At 46.4% G+C, this 10,424-nt stretch overlaps 1 non-coding gene across 1 annotated transcript; it reads right to left on the bottom strand.

Annotated features, from left to right (window-relative positions):
- Positions 1 to 4,090: 4,090 nt before the first annotated feature.
- TRNAS-AGA (transfer RNA serine (anticodon AGA)) lies at positions 4,091 to 4,163 on the bottom strand. The gene has a single exon. It is a non-coding gene; the product is annotated as a tRNA-Ser (tRNA).
- Positions 4,164 to 10,424: the final 6,261 nt, after the last annotated feature.

The raw sequence follows: 10,424 nt of genomic DNA, 5'->3' as shown, positions 1-10,424 counted from the left end.
TTATCAAAGTACAGTGTGAAATTCTTTTTCTACTCAGGCGATCTTGCTCGGCGTTGTGGCGTGCGTAAGCGAGATTTGTAATGATCACTGTAAATTCCACTGCTGAAAATAAACCAGTGGCGAGCTTACGATGGGATTCTGATATTTTTTACTGTTACGCTAGTCGACCCCACGTACCAATGCACCCATATAAGCCGTATACTATCGTCGTCGAGACTCAGCACCGGATTCCTTAACGGCGTGTACTTATGGGGGTCGAGTCCCATCTCGGCACTCATTCGCTGAAGTCGCTTTTCGAGCTCAGGGTCCATAATATCCGTGAGGCAGCAAGGGTATGAGATGTCAGCGAAAAACTAGAAATTCATAATCGAGGTCGCAGAGAGCAGTCTTCCGGGCGTTGCGGAGGGTAGCTCTTTCGTGCACCTTGCTCGAACCTTGAAACCTTCGTGTTTAGGCTCTTCTTGCGTTTGACTATACGATTCCCTTTCGTGAAAGATAACGATCGATACCAAAGAAAAAAAAAAAAAGAAAGGGGATGAGGAGAAGGGGACTGCGTAGCTGTGCGCAGTGATGTAGTTTGTCAGCCGCTGTTCGGCGTCCGCTGACTGCGTGAAAACGGCGAACGCGCGCGCCGACAGGAAGTAAAACTCTGTTCAGTGCCCGATTATGACTGCAGCATGACTCCCGCCCTGTAGCTTTTTTTTATTTTTTTTTTTACGCCATGTGGTGTTTGTACAGAGCGCACCATGAATAGTCACACGGATGGAGCCGCCTCCAAGTTCACCAACCGAGGCGGCCAGGAAAGAAACACGTGAAAACCGAGACGGACGATTGATAAAAGAACAAAGAAGAAGATAGGAGGGATACTGTCAGGAATGAAGAGATGGAAAGAGGAATGAAGAAAGGGGGGGGGGGGGGGCGAATGAAACGTTATCACTCGCTTGAACTGGCTTAGTCGCTCAAGGTTGTGCCTCTTAATCCCTAAGTGATCAGCTGCCGATCCGAAGTGTAAGTTAGGTGGAAAGGGGGGGTTGGGAGGAGGAGAGGGAGATAAACCACAACTAGGGAAGAGGACTTCTCCAAATGGCTCACCGACAACAATAAGAGCAGGAGCCTTCTCCGGTTCCTAACGGAAAATAATTTGCACGGGCTCTTATAATATGCCTTATGGCAAGCTTGCGTAATAAAATAAAAAAAAAAAACAGTGTGCGCATGCAGCAGTGCCACGATCGAGTGACACAGTTCGGCGCAATGTTACAAGTGGCTCACAAATGCACATTTATTTTTGTCCCAGCTTTTCCAGGAACAGCAGGTGCAGATCGTCAGCCAGCTGGATGGAATGGAAGTGGACCTCGCAGGAGATGGGCATTGCGACTCCCCCGGCTACAGCGCCAAGTACTGCACGTACAACGTTGTTATCATTCAGACTGACCATATTCTACAATGGGAACAGGTAAGAATAGGAGAGGTAAGGCAATGCTGCGATACGAAAATTGGCAAGCTGCAATTCATATTAACTATGTGAAGTCAGCTGCAGTGCCCAATAGCGCGAGCATGGGGTCTGGCCTCAACAAGTCTCAGTGCAGTCTTTAACAGAACGCGACCATGTCTGCATATTATTAAGAGAAATTATTGTCAACCTTGCCAAGAGTGTCCTTGGCAAGTGCTGCTTGCATGTCTATAGATAAAAAGAATCAAATTAACCATTTTACAATACAAACAATTGAATTATAATATTTTTCATCGTTACAAACCATTGAGGAAGAGGTAATTTGCTGGCATATATTATTATGTAATGAGTTTTTAATTTCATCTAGCTACAGGCCCCCACACAGCTATCCGGACATATTGCAAGAACAACAAATCGAACATATAGCACTACTCTGATGCCTTGCACATTATTAAAGATGCGTGCAGTTGCTGCTTTAATAATTAGGGCGAACGCACGGTCATAACATTATTCTGCACTGGATTTAAGAAGTTGAAAGCTTTGAGCAGGCCGAAGGGCTGTGAAGCAATAGAACCATGCATCCAGACATTCACAAGTCATGTTTACTATGTTGCTGCACTGGGCCAGGGTGATGGTGATCTGATCATCAGCATGTGGCGCAGCCTGTTGAAACACATATGCGATAAGCATGATGGCCATGATGGCCCACAAAGCAAATGCCCGCATGAGCTCCTTGCAAACAGGCAATGGATGAGCAGAGGTAATTTCTTTTGTATAGGTTTTTTTTTTTTAAGTTTTCACTTTGATGTTTGGGAGGTGCACGCCCACATTTGTGGCATTTATCATCCAATGATAAATTTAAGGGATAGGTAATGCAAATACAACTTCACGGAAAAAACTTTCTACACATGCGCACATAACAGCAAGTTCACATATGACATAGCCAAGAAAGAAATCCATATCGAAGTGAAGAAACAAAATAATGTAAATGTGACCACTGAGACTGCAAGCTATTTTAATACAGAGGCAGCTTGGTTATACATGCCAGTATGGAACACAAATACAATGGGATTTTCCATGCTGCCCTATACTGACAATTTTAAACGAGACAATGTGTAGCATGTTTGCTCCACAAAATTTATTAGATTTCTTTTCACAGTAATGTAGCAGTACAAGACCTGGGGTCTTTTTATGAACATGATGCTAAAACTGTTTTCAGCTGCAATGCAGCAGCTGTAAGCAGATTCAGCATCATCTACGATTGACTAGAATACTACCAACTCAGCAACTCATCAGACAAATATATATATATATATATATATATATATATATATATATATATATATATATATATATATATATATATATATATATATATATATATATATATATATATATATACAGATCAATTAGGGGAAATGAGGGTGCTCGTTATAATACATGAAGGAAAGAAGCCAACAGTCGGCGAGGCCAAGGAAAGCGTGTTGGGGATGGTACTTTACGTATTTTTTTGTTTACTTTGATAATCACAGAAATTAGTAATGCTCTAGCAGATTGTGGCAAGCTCTCCAAGAGATGGGAGTTCCAATTCACCTCATCTGTCTCCTCAGGAACCTGTATGAAGGGCAAGAGGCCACAGTCAGAACTGGGCATGGTCTTACTGATTGGTTTCCGATTGAGAAAGGAGTGAGGCAAGGCTGCATACTGTCGCCCTGCCTATTTAACCTATATACAGAGTGCATTATGAGGAAGGCCGGTCTGGACGAGTCTTCAGCTGGAGTGAAGATTGCTGGAAAACGTATCAACAACCTTAGATATGCGGATGATACCACTTTAATGGCAGAAAGTGAAGTGGAACTCAAGAGACTTCTGATCCGCGTACAATAAGAGAGTGAGAAATTTGGGCTTAAACTGAACATTAAAAAGACAAAGATCATGGCGTCTTGCCCTATCAAGTCCTGGAGCATCAAGGGACAAGAAGTGGAAGCGGTGACAGATTTTCTCTTCTTGGGCTCCAAGAATACCTCGGAAGGAGACTGCAGCCATGAAGTTAGGAGACGCCAGCTTATGGGAAAGAGAGCAATGGTTAGCCTTGACCGCCTAGTAAAGAGCAGAGACATTAGTCTGTCAACCAAGTTCCGTATAACTCGTGCTATGGTCTTTCCAGATGTGATGTATGGATGCGATAGTTGGACTGTGAAGAAGGCTGACCGCCGAAGAATCGACGCGTTTGAATTGTGGTGCTGGCGGATACTCTTGAGAGTTCCTTGGACTGCCAGAGGATCAAATCAGTCGATATTTTTTACCATAAACCCTGACTGCTCATTGGAGGGTCAAATTCTAAAGTTAAAGCTGAGCTACTTTGGTCATCTGATGAGAAGAGAGGAGTCGCTGGAGAAAGATTTGATGTTGGGAAAGGTTGAGGGTCGCCGGAGAAGGGGTAGGCAGCGAACGCGATGGTTAGATGGCATCCTCGAGGCACTGCAGATGAAGTTAGGTGGTGTTAGGAAGATAGTGAGAGATCGGAAAGCGTGGCGTGACATGGTCCATAGGGTCACGAAGAGTCGGACACGACTAAACGACTGAACTGAACTGTTTAGGGGAAATATAATTAAACACGAAGTAGAAGAAAAAACAACGTGCCGATGGTGGGAACCGAACCCACGACCTCCGAATATCTCGTCCGGTGCTCTTCCAACTGAGCTACATTGGCCGCTGTCCCCCCTGCTACTTGCTTGGGTATTTATGTTATCTGTATACGAACCTTGAGAGTGTTCACCATTTAGAAGAGCACCGGACGCGATATTCGGAGGTCGTGGGTTCGGTTCCCACCATCGGCACGTTGTTTTTTCTTCTACTTCGTGTTTAACTATATTTCCCCTAAACAGAGAACATTACTAATCTCTGTGATTATCAAAGTAAACATTAAAAAAATACATAAAGTACCATCCCCAACGCTTTCCTTGGCCTCGCCGACTGTTGGCTTCTTTCCTTCATGTATTATAACGAGCACCCTCATTTCCCCTAATTGATCTGCTTGTAGCTTACGGGGGTCTCGGTTCTGGCAGTCTTGAAGCCATAGGTAGCGTAAGAGGGTTCTAGCACAGCTTTTGCCCTCTTTCTTGATCACGTTCTACGTGACGCTGGCGGTAACAAAGGACGTGCCACGTCCGCCGCTATGATTGAGGATGGCGCTGGTGAACACTCTCAAGGTTCGTATACAGATAACATAAATACTCAAGCAAGTAGCAGGGGGGACAGCAGCCGATGTAGCTCAGTTGGAAGAGCACCGGACGCGATATTCGGAGGTCGTGGGTTCGGTTCCCACCATCGGCACGTTGTTTTTTCTTCTACTTCGTGTTTAATTGTATTTCCCCTAAACAGAGAACATTACTAATTTCTGTGATTATTAAAGTAAACATTAAAAAAAATACATAAAGTACCATCCCCAACGCTTTCCTTGGCCTCGCCGACTGTTGGCTTCTTTCCTATATATTGTGAAGAGGAAGACGTACACGAGGAACATTCAAGGCAGTGACATAAGGGAGAGCTGTCGAGCAACTTCTTCCCGAATGAAGCTCTTGATTTGTGGCAGCAGCGCAGAATGTTCAGCTGCATCTGTCAGGCCAGCAAGCGACTCAGAGTGCATGGTGTTCGCGCGAGTTATGGCCCTTTGTTTGCGCAGTTCATCATAACTTTGACACAGTGTGACCACCTCTGCGACGGTGCGGATATCTCGAGCAGTCAGCATCTGGAATGCGTCGTCATCAATGCCTTGCAGAATGTGCTTAATCTTGTTGGCCTCTGACATATGTGCGTTCACGCGCTTGCACAAGTCGCCGACGTCCTCGATATAACTCGTGAAATTCTCGCCAACCTGCTGAGACCGCGCACGCAAGCGCTGTTCAGCGCGGAGTTTCCTCAGAGCCGGACGGCCGAAAACTTCAGAGAAGCTGGCTTTGAACACGGACCATGATGGAATGTCCGCTTCATGGTTCCGAAACCATAGATTTTCAACGCCGGTAAGATAGAAAATCACGTTGCTTAACTTCGTTTCCGCGTGCCATTTGTTGTAAGCGCTCACTCGCTCATAGGATGTGAGCCAGTCCTCGACGTCATGGTCGTCAGTGCCGCTGAAGATGGCGGGGTCTTGCTGGCGGAGGGAGCCGGGACAGATGATGGCAGAGCGAACTTCTACGGCTTGGTGGTTAATGTCCTCATGCATCGTAGGAGGTGGTAATGTGCGGCTGCGGTGTTCCAGGGCGAGAGGATAGATCTTAACCGGCAGCTTCACCAAATGTAAGATGGGGGTTTACAGAGCAGATCAGCAGGACTCGATCTGCAGGACTGGGCAGATCAGCGGCGAGCACAGCGACAGCGAACACCGTCAGGTCCAACACGCACATCGATCATGATGTCACTGCCTGGAATGTTCCTCGTATACTTCTTCCTCTTCACAATACACACACACACACACACATATATATATATATATATATATATATATATATTTAAGATTCATGTACTTTCAAGAAGCTGAACTCCACTCTGAAGAACTCCCGGTTTTTGGTTGACATTCGACAACAGCCTTCCAAAGCCCAAACATCTTCCCTCGAATATTTTCACAACTTGGTCGTCAGGTACGCTCCCAAATCTATTGCATACTCGAATAGTGGGATGCAAGTAAGGTAAGTTAAATGAAAGAGAAGACTAAGACAATATTTTTCACTTCAGCGTGACTGCAGTCCAACTTTTCTGCATGGCATGTGTAAACAATAAATCATTGCATGAAGCTTTTAATGTATGTACATAATATTGTCATTTTAAAGGAATAGAGGTCAGAGGAAATAGAACACAGTGCGAAAAAAAACAAGTTCATCTATGAAAGCTTGTGCTTCATGTGCTCCATTTCCGTTTCCTTCTTTTGATTCTTCAACCTGCTAAGCAGCCCACTGGAACTTGCAAAGTTGCAGATCGCTTTTAGTCTGTGCTATGGAAGATGGCGGGGTCTTGCTGGCGGAGGTAGCCGGGACAGATGATGGCCGAGCCAACTTCTACGGCTTGGTGGTTAATGTCCTCATGCATCGTAGGAGATGGTAATGTGCGGCTGCAGAGTTCCAGGGCGAGAGGATAGATCTTAACCGGCAGCTCCACCAAATGTAAGATGGGGTTTTTCAGCCCTGGAGGGCTGAAAAATTGCACTGTGACCAATTTCAAGCACCTCAAAGCAGTCTATCATGGTGTAGTGCTGAGGTCTGGAGAAAAAGAGAAAACGAGTTTAAGTGTTTTTTTTTTAATATGAGGAGGGAGCAGCTGCTGTGTTACTGGACGCACTGGTTGCCTTCTTTTTATGGAAGTTGGGCTTGACTTCAGTCTCCGTAGTGCAGTGCTTGATCTGGAGCTCGCATGTTATCAGGCCAGGTAAAACGAGACCCTATAATTGCGATTCACAGGAGTCGACCCTGACATCTGCCAAAAAAATGCGCCCACCACGTAACTTAATCCGAACTTCTGCATAAAGTAGGCGCTCAATGCACCTTATGAGCCAGTTGCCCCAATCCTTCCATCCTGATAGTGAATACACTGCTGTAAAATGAGCTGAACTTATCTTGTGTCGTTCTTTTCGAAACTTAGAACACTGCCATGTCAAAGGTAGTTTTCATACATTAGGAGGAGACTGCGGTGCACACTTCCGACATTCAAGGATGCTTTATATAATATGGTAAAAACATATTTGTTAGGACGGTAGCACTAGCCATTCTGTAATACCCTTCCATGGAAAACGTGAGACAGGAGGCTAAAGACGTACTGCACAGGCCACCAAAGGGCCTCATTCAAAGTCATTGCTGTTATGTTAGAATAGGCAGATGGGATGAGATAAAGAACAGCGCACCAAGAATACATACAGACAGAAATGACAAAAGCTGAGACACTGCAATAACACAAAGTTGAGGGCAAGCATGGAGGGCTGGGTGGAAAAACACCTCGTCTCTTTTTTGTGCTCCTCATCTTAGTGCAGTCCCAAGGCAAAGAGAGTTTTTAAAGAACTGGAAGTTATCAGCACAAGTTTTCGACCCCTCTGGAACCATCTCGAATGTTCCGAAGCTACTGTATTGAAACTGAAAGAATTCTCAAGGTTCACTTGATCACATGGACTAACGATGATCGCTAGAATACAACAGCAGGGAGAACACGGGTGATCCACGATATGATGTTCTATAGCCCATGTCATACATTCATTTTGCTGCTTGAAGGTCACTGTATCACATTCTTAATTCGATATAAAGGCTCTGGATATAGAAGCTAAAGCAGAAGCAATCTCTGCTGCAGTGATGTGAATATTGTCAAGTGGTGGTGACAAGGACGTTGGCACCAAAAGAAGAAACAGGCTTGATGGTACTGAAATTACCTCTTTATTGTGCTGACTTGCGTCCGCAAAAGAACTAAGCAACTCGGCGGCGGCGGTAGCAACAAACGTGCTCGTCGATCGTCGAACAAAGAATGCCCGTCACACTCGTCAACGCTCAATTTAAAGGCTGCTCAGAACAATCTAGATAACATCGCAAATAGCTACCAGCTAGATAACGTCGCAAAGAGCTACCAGCACAAGCTGGAACATTCTAGAAAGACACACGAGTGGCCAGAATCTTCGGGACAGATCTCGGTGCATCATACGCTACAACGAAACTGATAAAGGTGTGACTCGCGACATTGAGTATTAACAAACAAAGAATACGGAACTGATACGCGATCCAGAATCAGAGTGATAAGGCCGTATGCCGGCGGCTGTTAAAAAACAACAAATACAGTTTTGAAGCTTTCGCGGTTTTACTCCCCCCTTAAAAAACGTCGCCTCGATGTTCCAAAACAAAGCAACTTAAACTTAAACACTGCAAAGTTTAAACACCACAGATTCTTTAACGCGCGTAATACGGCTTCAGTCGTACAACATGTACAATTTCTGGGCGTGCGCGTCGCCGTTGTGGTGCTGACGTTCCGTCGGGAATGACTTCAGAGTCCAGTGGTCCGACGCGGCGAATGATTTTTAACGGCCCAAAGTATCGACGCAACAACTTTTCACTTAGTCCACGACGGCAAATTGGTGTCCAAACCCACACTTTGTCTCCTGGATTGTACTCTGCGTGGCGCCGTCGTAAGTTGTATCGTCGGCTGTCGGTGCGCTGTTGGTCTTTAATACGCAGCCGTGCCAGTCGTCGGGCTTCCTCTGCACGCTGCAGGTAGGCGGCGACGTCAAGGTTGCCCTCATTGGTTACGTGCGGTAGCCTTGCGTCGAGCGTCGTCGTGGGCACTCCGCCGTACACAAGCTTGAACGGGGTCGCTCTGGTCGTCTCCTGGACCGCCGCGTTATACGCGAAGATTACGTACGGTAAGATGGCGTCCCAGGTCTTGTGTTCAACGTCGACGTACATGGCGATCATGTCCACGATCGTTTTGTTCAGGCGTTCGGTAAGGCCATTGGTCTGGGGATGGTACGCAGTTGTTTGTTGAAGGCTTGTGTGACTGTATTCCAGGATGGCTTGCGTCAACTCTGCCGTAAACGCCGTTCCCATCTCCGTAATGAGCACTTCTGGGGCGCCGTGTCGCAATAAAATTTGTTCGACAAAAAATTTGGCGACTTCTGCCGCGGTACTTTTGGGTAGTGCTTTTGCTTCGGCTTAACGGGTAAGGTAGTCAGTGGCCACGATGATCCACTTGTTACCCATAGACGAAAATGGAAAGGGGCCGAGGACATCCATCCCAATTTGTTGAAAGGGCATGATTGGGGGCGGAATCGGGTTTAGTAGTCCTGCTGGTCAGATCGGCGAATGTCTTGCGTCGTTGGCACTCACGACACGTCTTCACGTAGTGGGAAACGTCGGCAGGCAGTCGCGGCCAGTAGTACTTCTGGATTCGATGCAACGTGCGCGCAAATCCGAGATGGCCTGCTTTGGGCTCATCGTGCAACGCCTACAGAATTTCTTGCCGAGGGGTTTTAGGCACTACGAGAAGCTTCGCGGTCTTGTTGGGTGCGACGTTCTTCTTCACGAGGAGGCCATTGCTTAACGTGAAGGATGGTAAATGTCACCTGAACACACCAGGAGGGGAAGCGGTATTTCCTTCCTTCGGCTAGCGCTTTAAGCTCAGGGTCTGATCGCTGTTGTTCTGCGAGCCTGCTGGCGCTTACCGGTCCCAAAAAGGCGTCGTCATCTTCCTTCGGGGGAGCGTCGACGGGAGCGCGGGATAAGCAGTCTGCGTCGGAATGCTTCCGGCCCGACTTATCGACTACAGTCAAGTCAAATTCTTGAAGTCGTAGGCTCCATCTGGCAAGGCGGCCGGAGGGATCTTTCAAGTTAGCCAACCAGCAGAGCGCGTGATGGTCGCTTACCACCTTGAATGGTCGGCCGTGTTGGCCTCGAGATCGAGCAGAGTCGCCACCTTGCGGCTCAGCGGCGAAACCTACTCAGTGTGGATGCGTTTTCGCGTCGCGTGCCAGCCCACAGTGATTTACGCGCGCGCATGCGGCGTGTACAGGAATGTTTTTGTTTGTTTCGCAGCTCATGTGCGCTTTTGCTTCCCTATATGCCTCTTGCAAAATAAATATGAGCAGTCTATAACCCCACGCTTCATTAAAAAAATATACTTGTCCGTATCGACCATGCCATGCTTGGATAAGGACATCATCCATCGCAGTCTTCGGCGCTTGAGATCTGTGGTGTCTGATTCAGACCAGACGCATGCCACGGGACCACGAAAGCGCAGTATGCAAAAACCCTCCTTTATTCGTCACAGTGAAGCCGCTTATATAGGGAATCATTAAATGACGATGACGATATGTACACTGAAAGAAACGAAACTGAAACAAGAAATAAGGATACAACATCGCCTCCCGCTTGAAAAATACAACATAGCAATTTGCAACAACCAAAATAACACGAACTAAACACTTATTGTTCAGGTAAAGAAAACTCAAATC

The sequence above is a fragment of the Amblyomma maculatum genome, chromosome 1, assembly GCF_055883805.1.
Source record: "Amblyomma maculatum isolate TAMU_Amacu chromosome 1, ASM5588380v1, whole genome shotgun sequence".
NCBI lineage: Eukaryota > Metazoa > Arthropoda > Arachnida > Ixodida > Ixodidae > Amblyomma > Amblyomma maculatum.
Note: the sequence above shows the minus strand (reverse complement) of the source record. Positions and strands in the feature narration are given on the sequence as shown.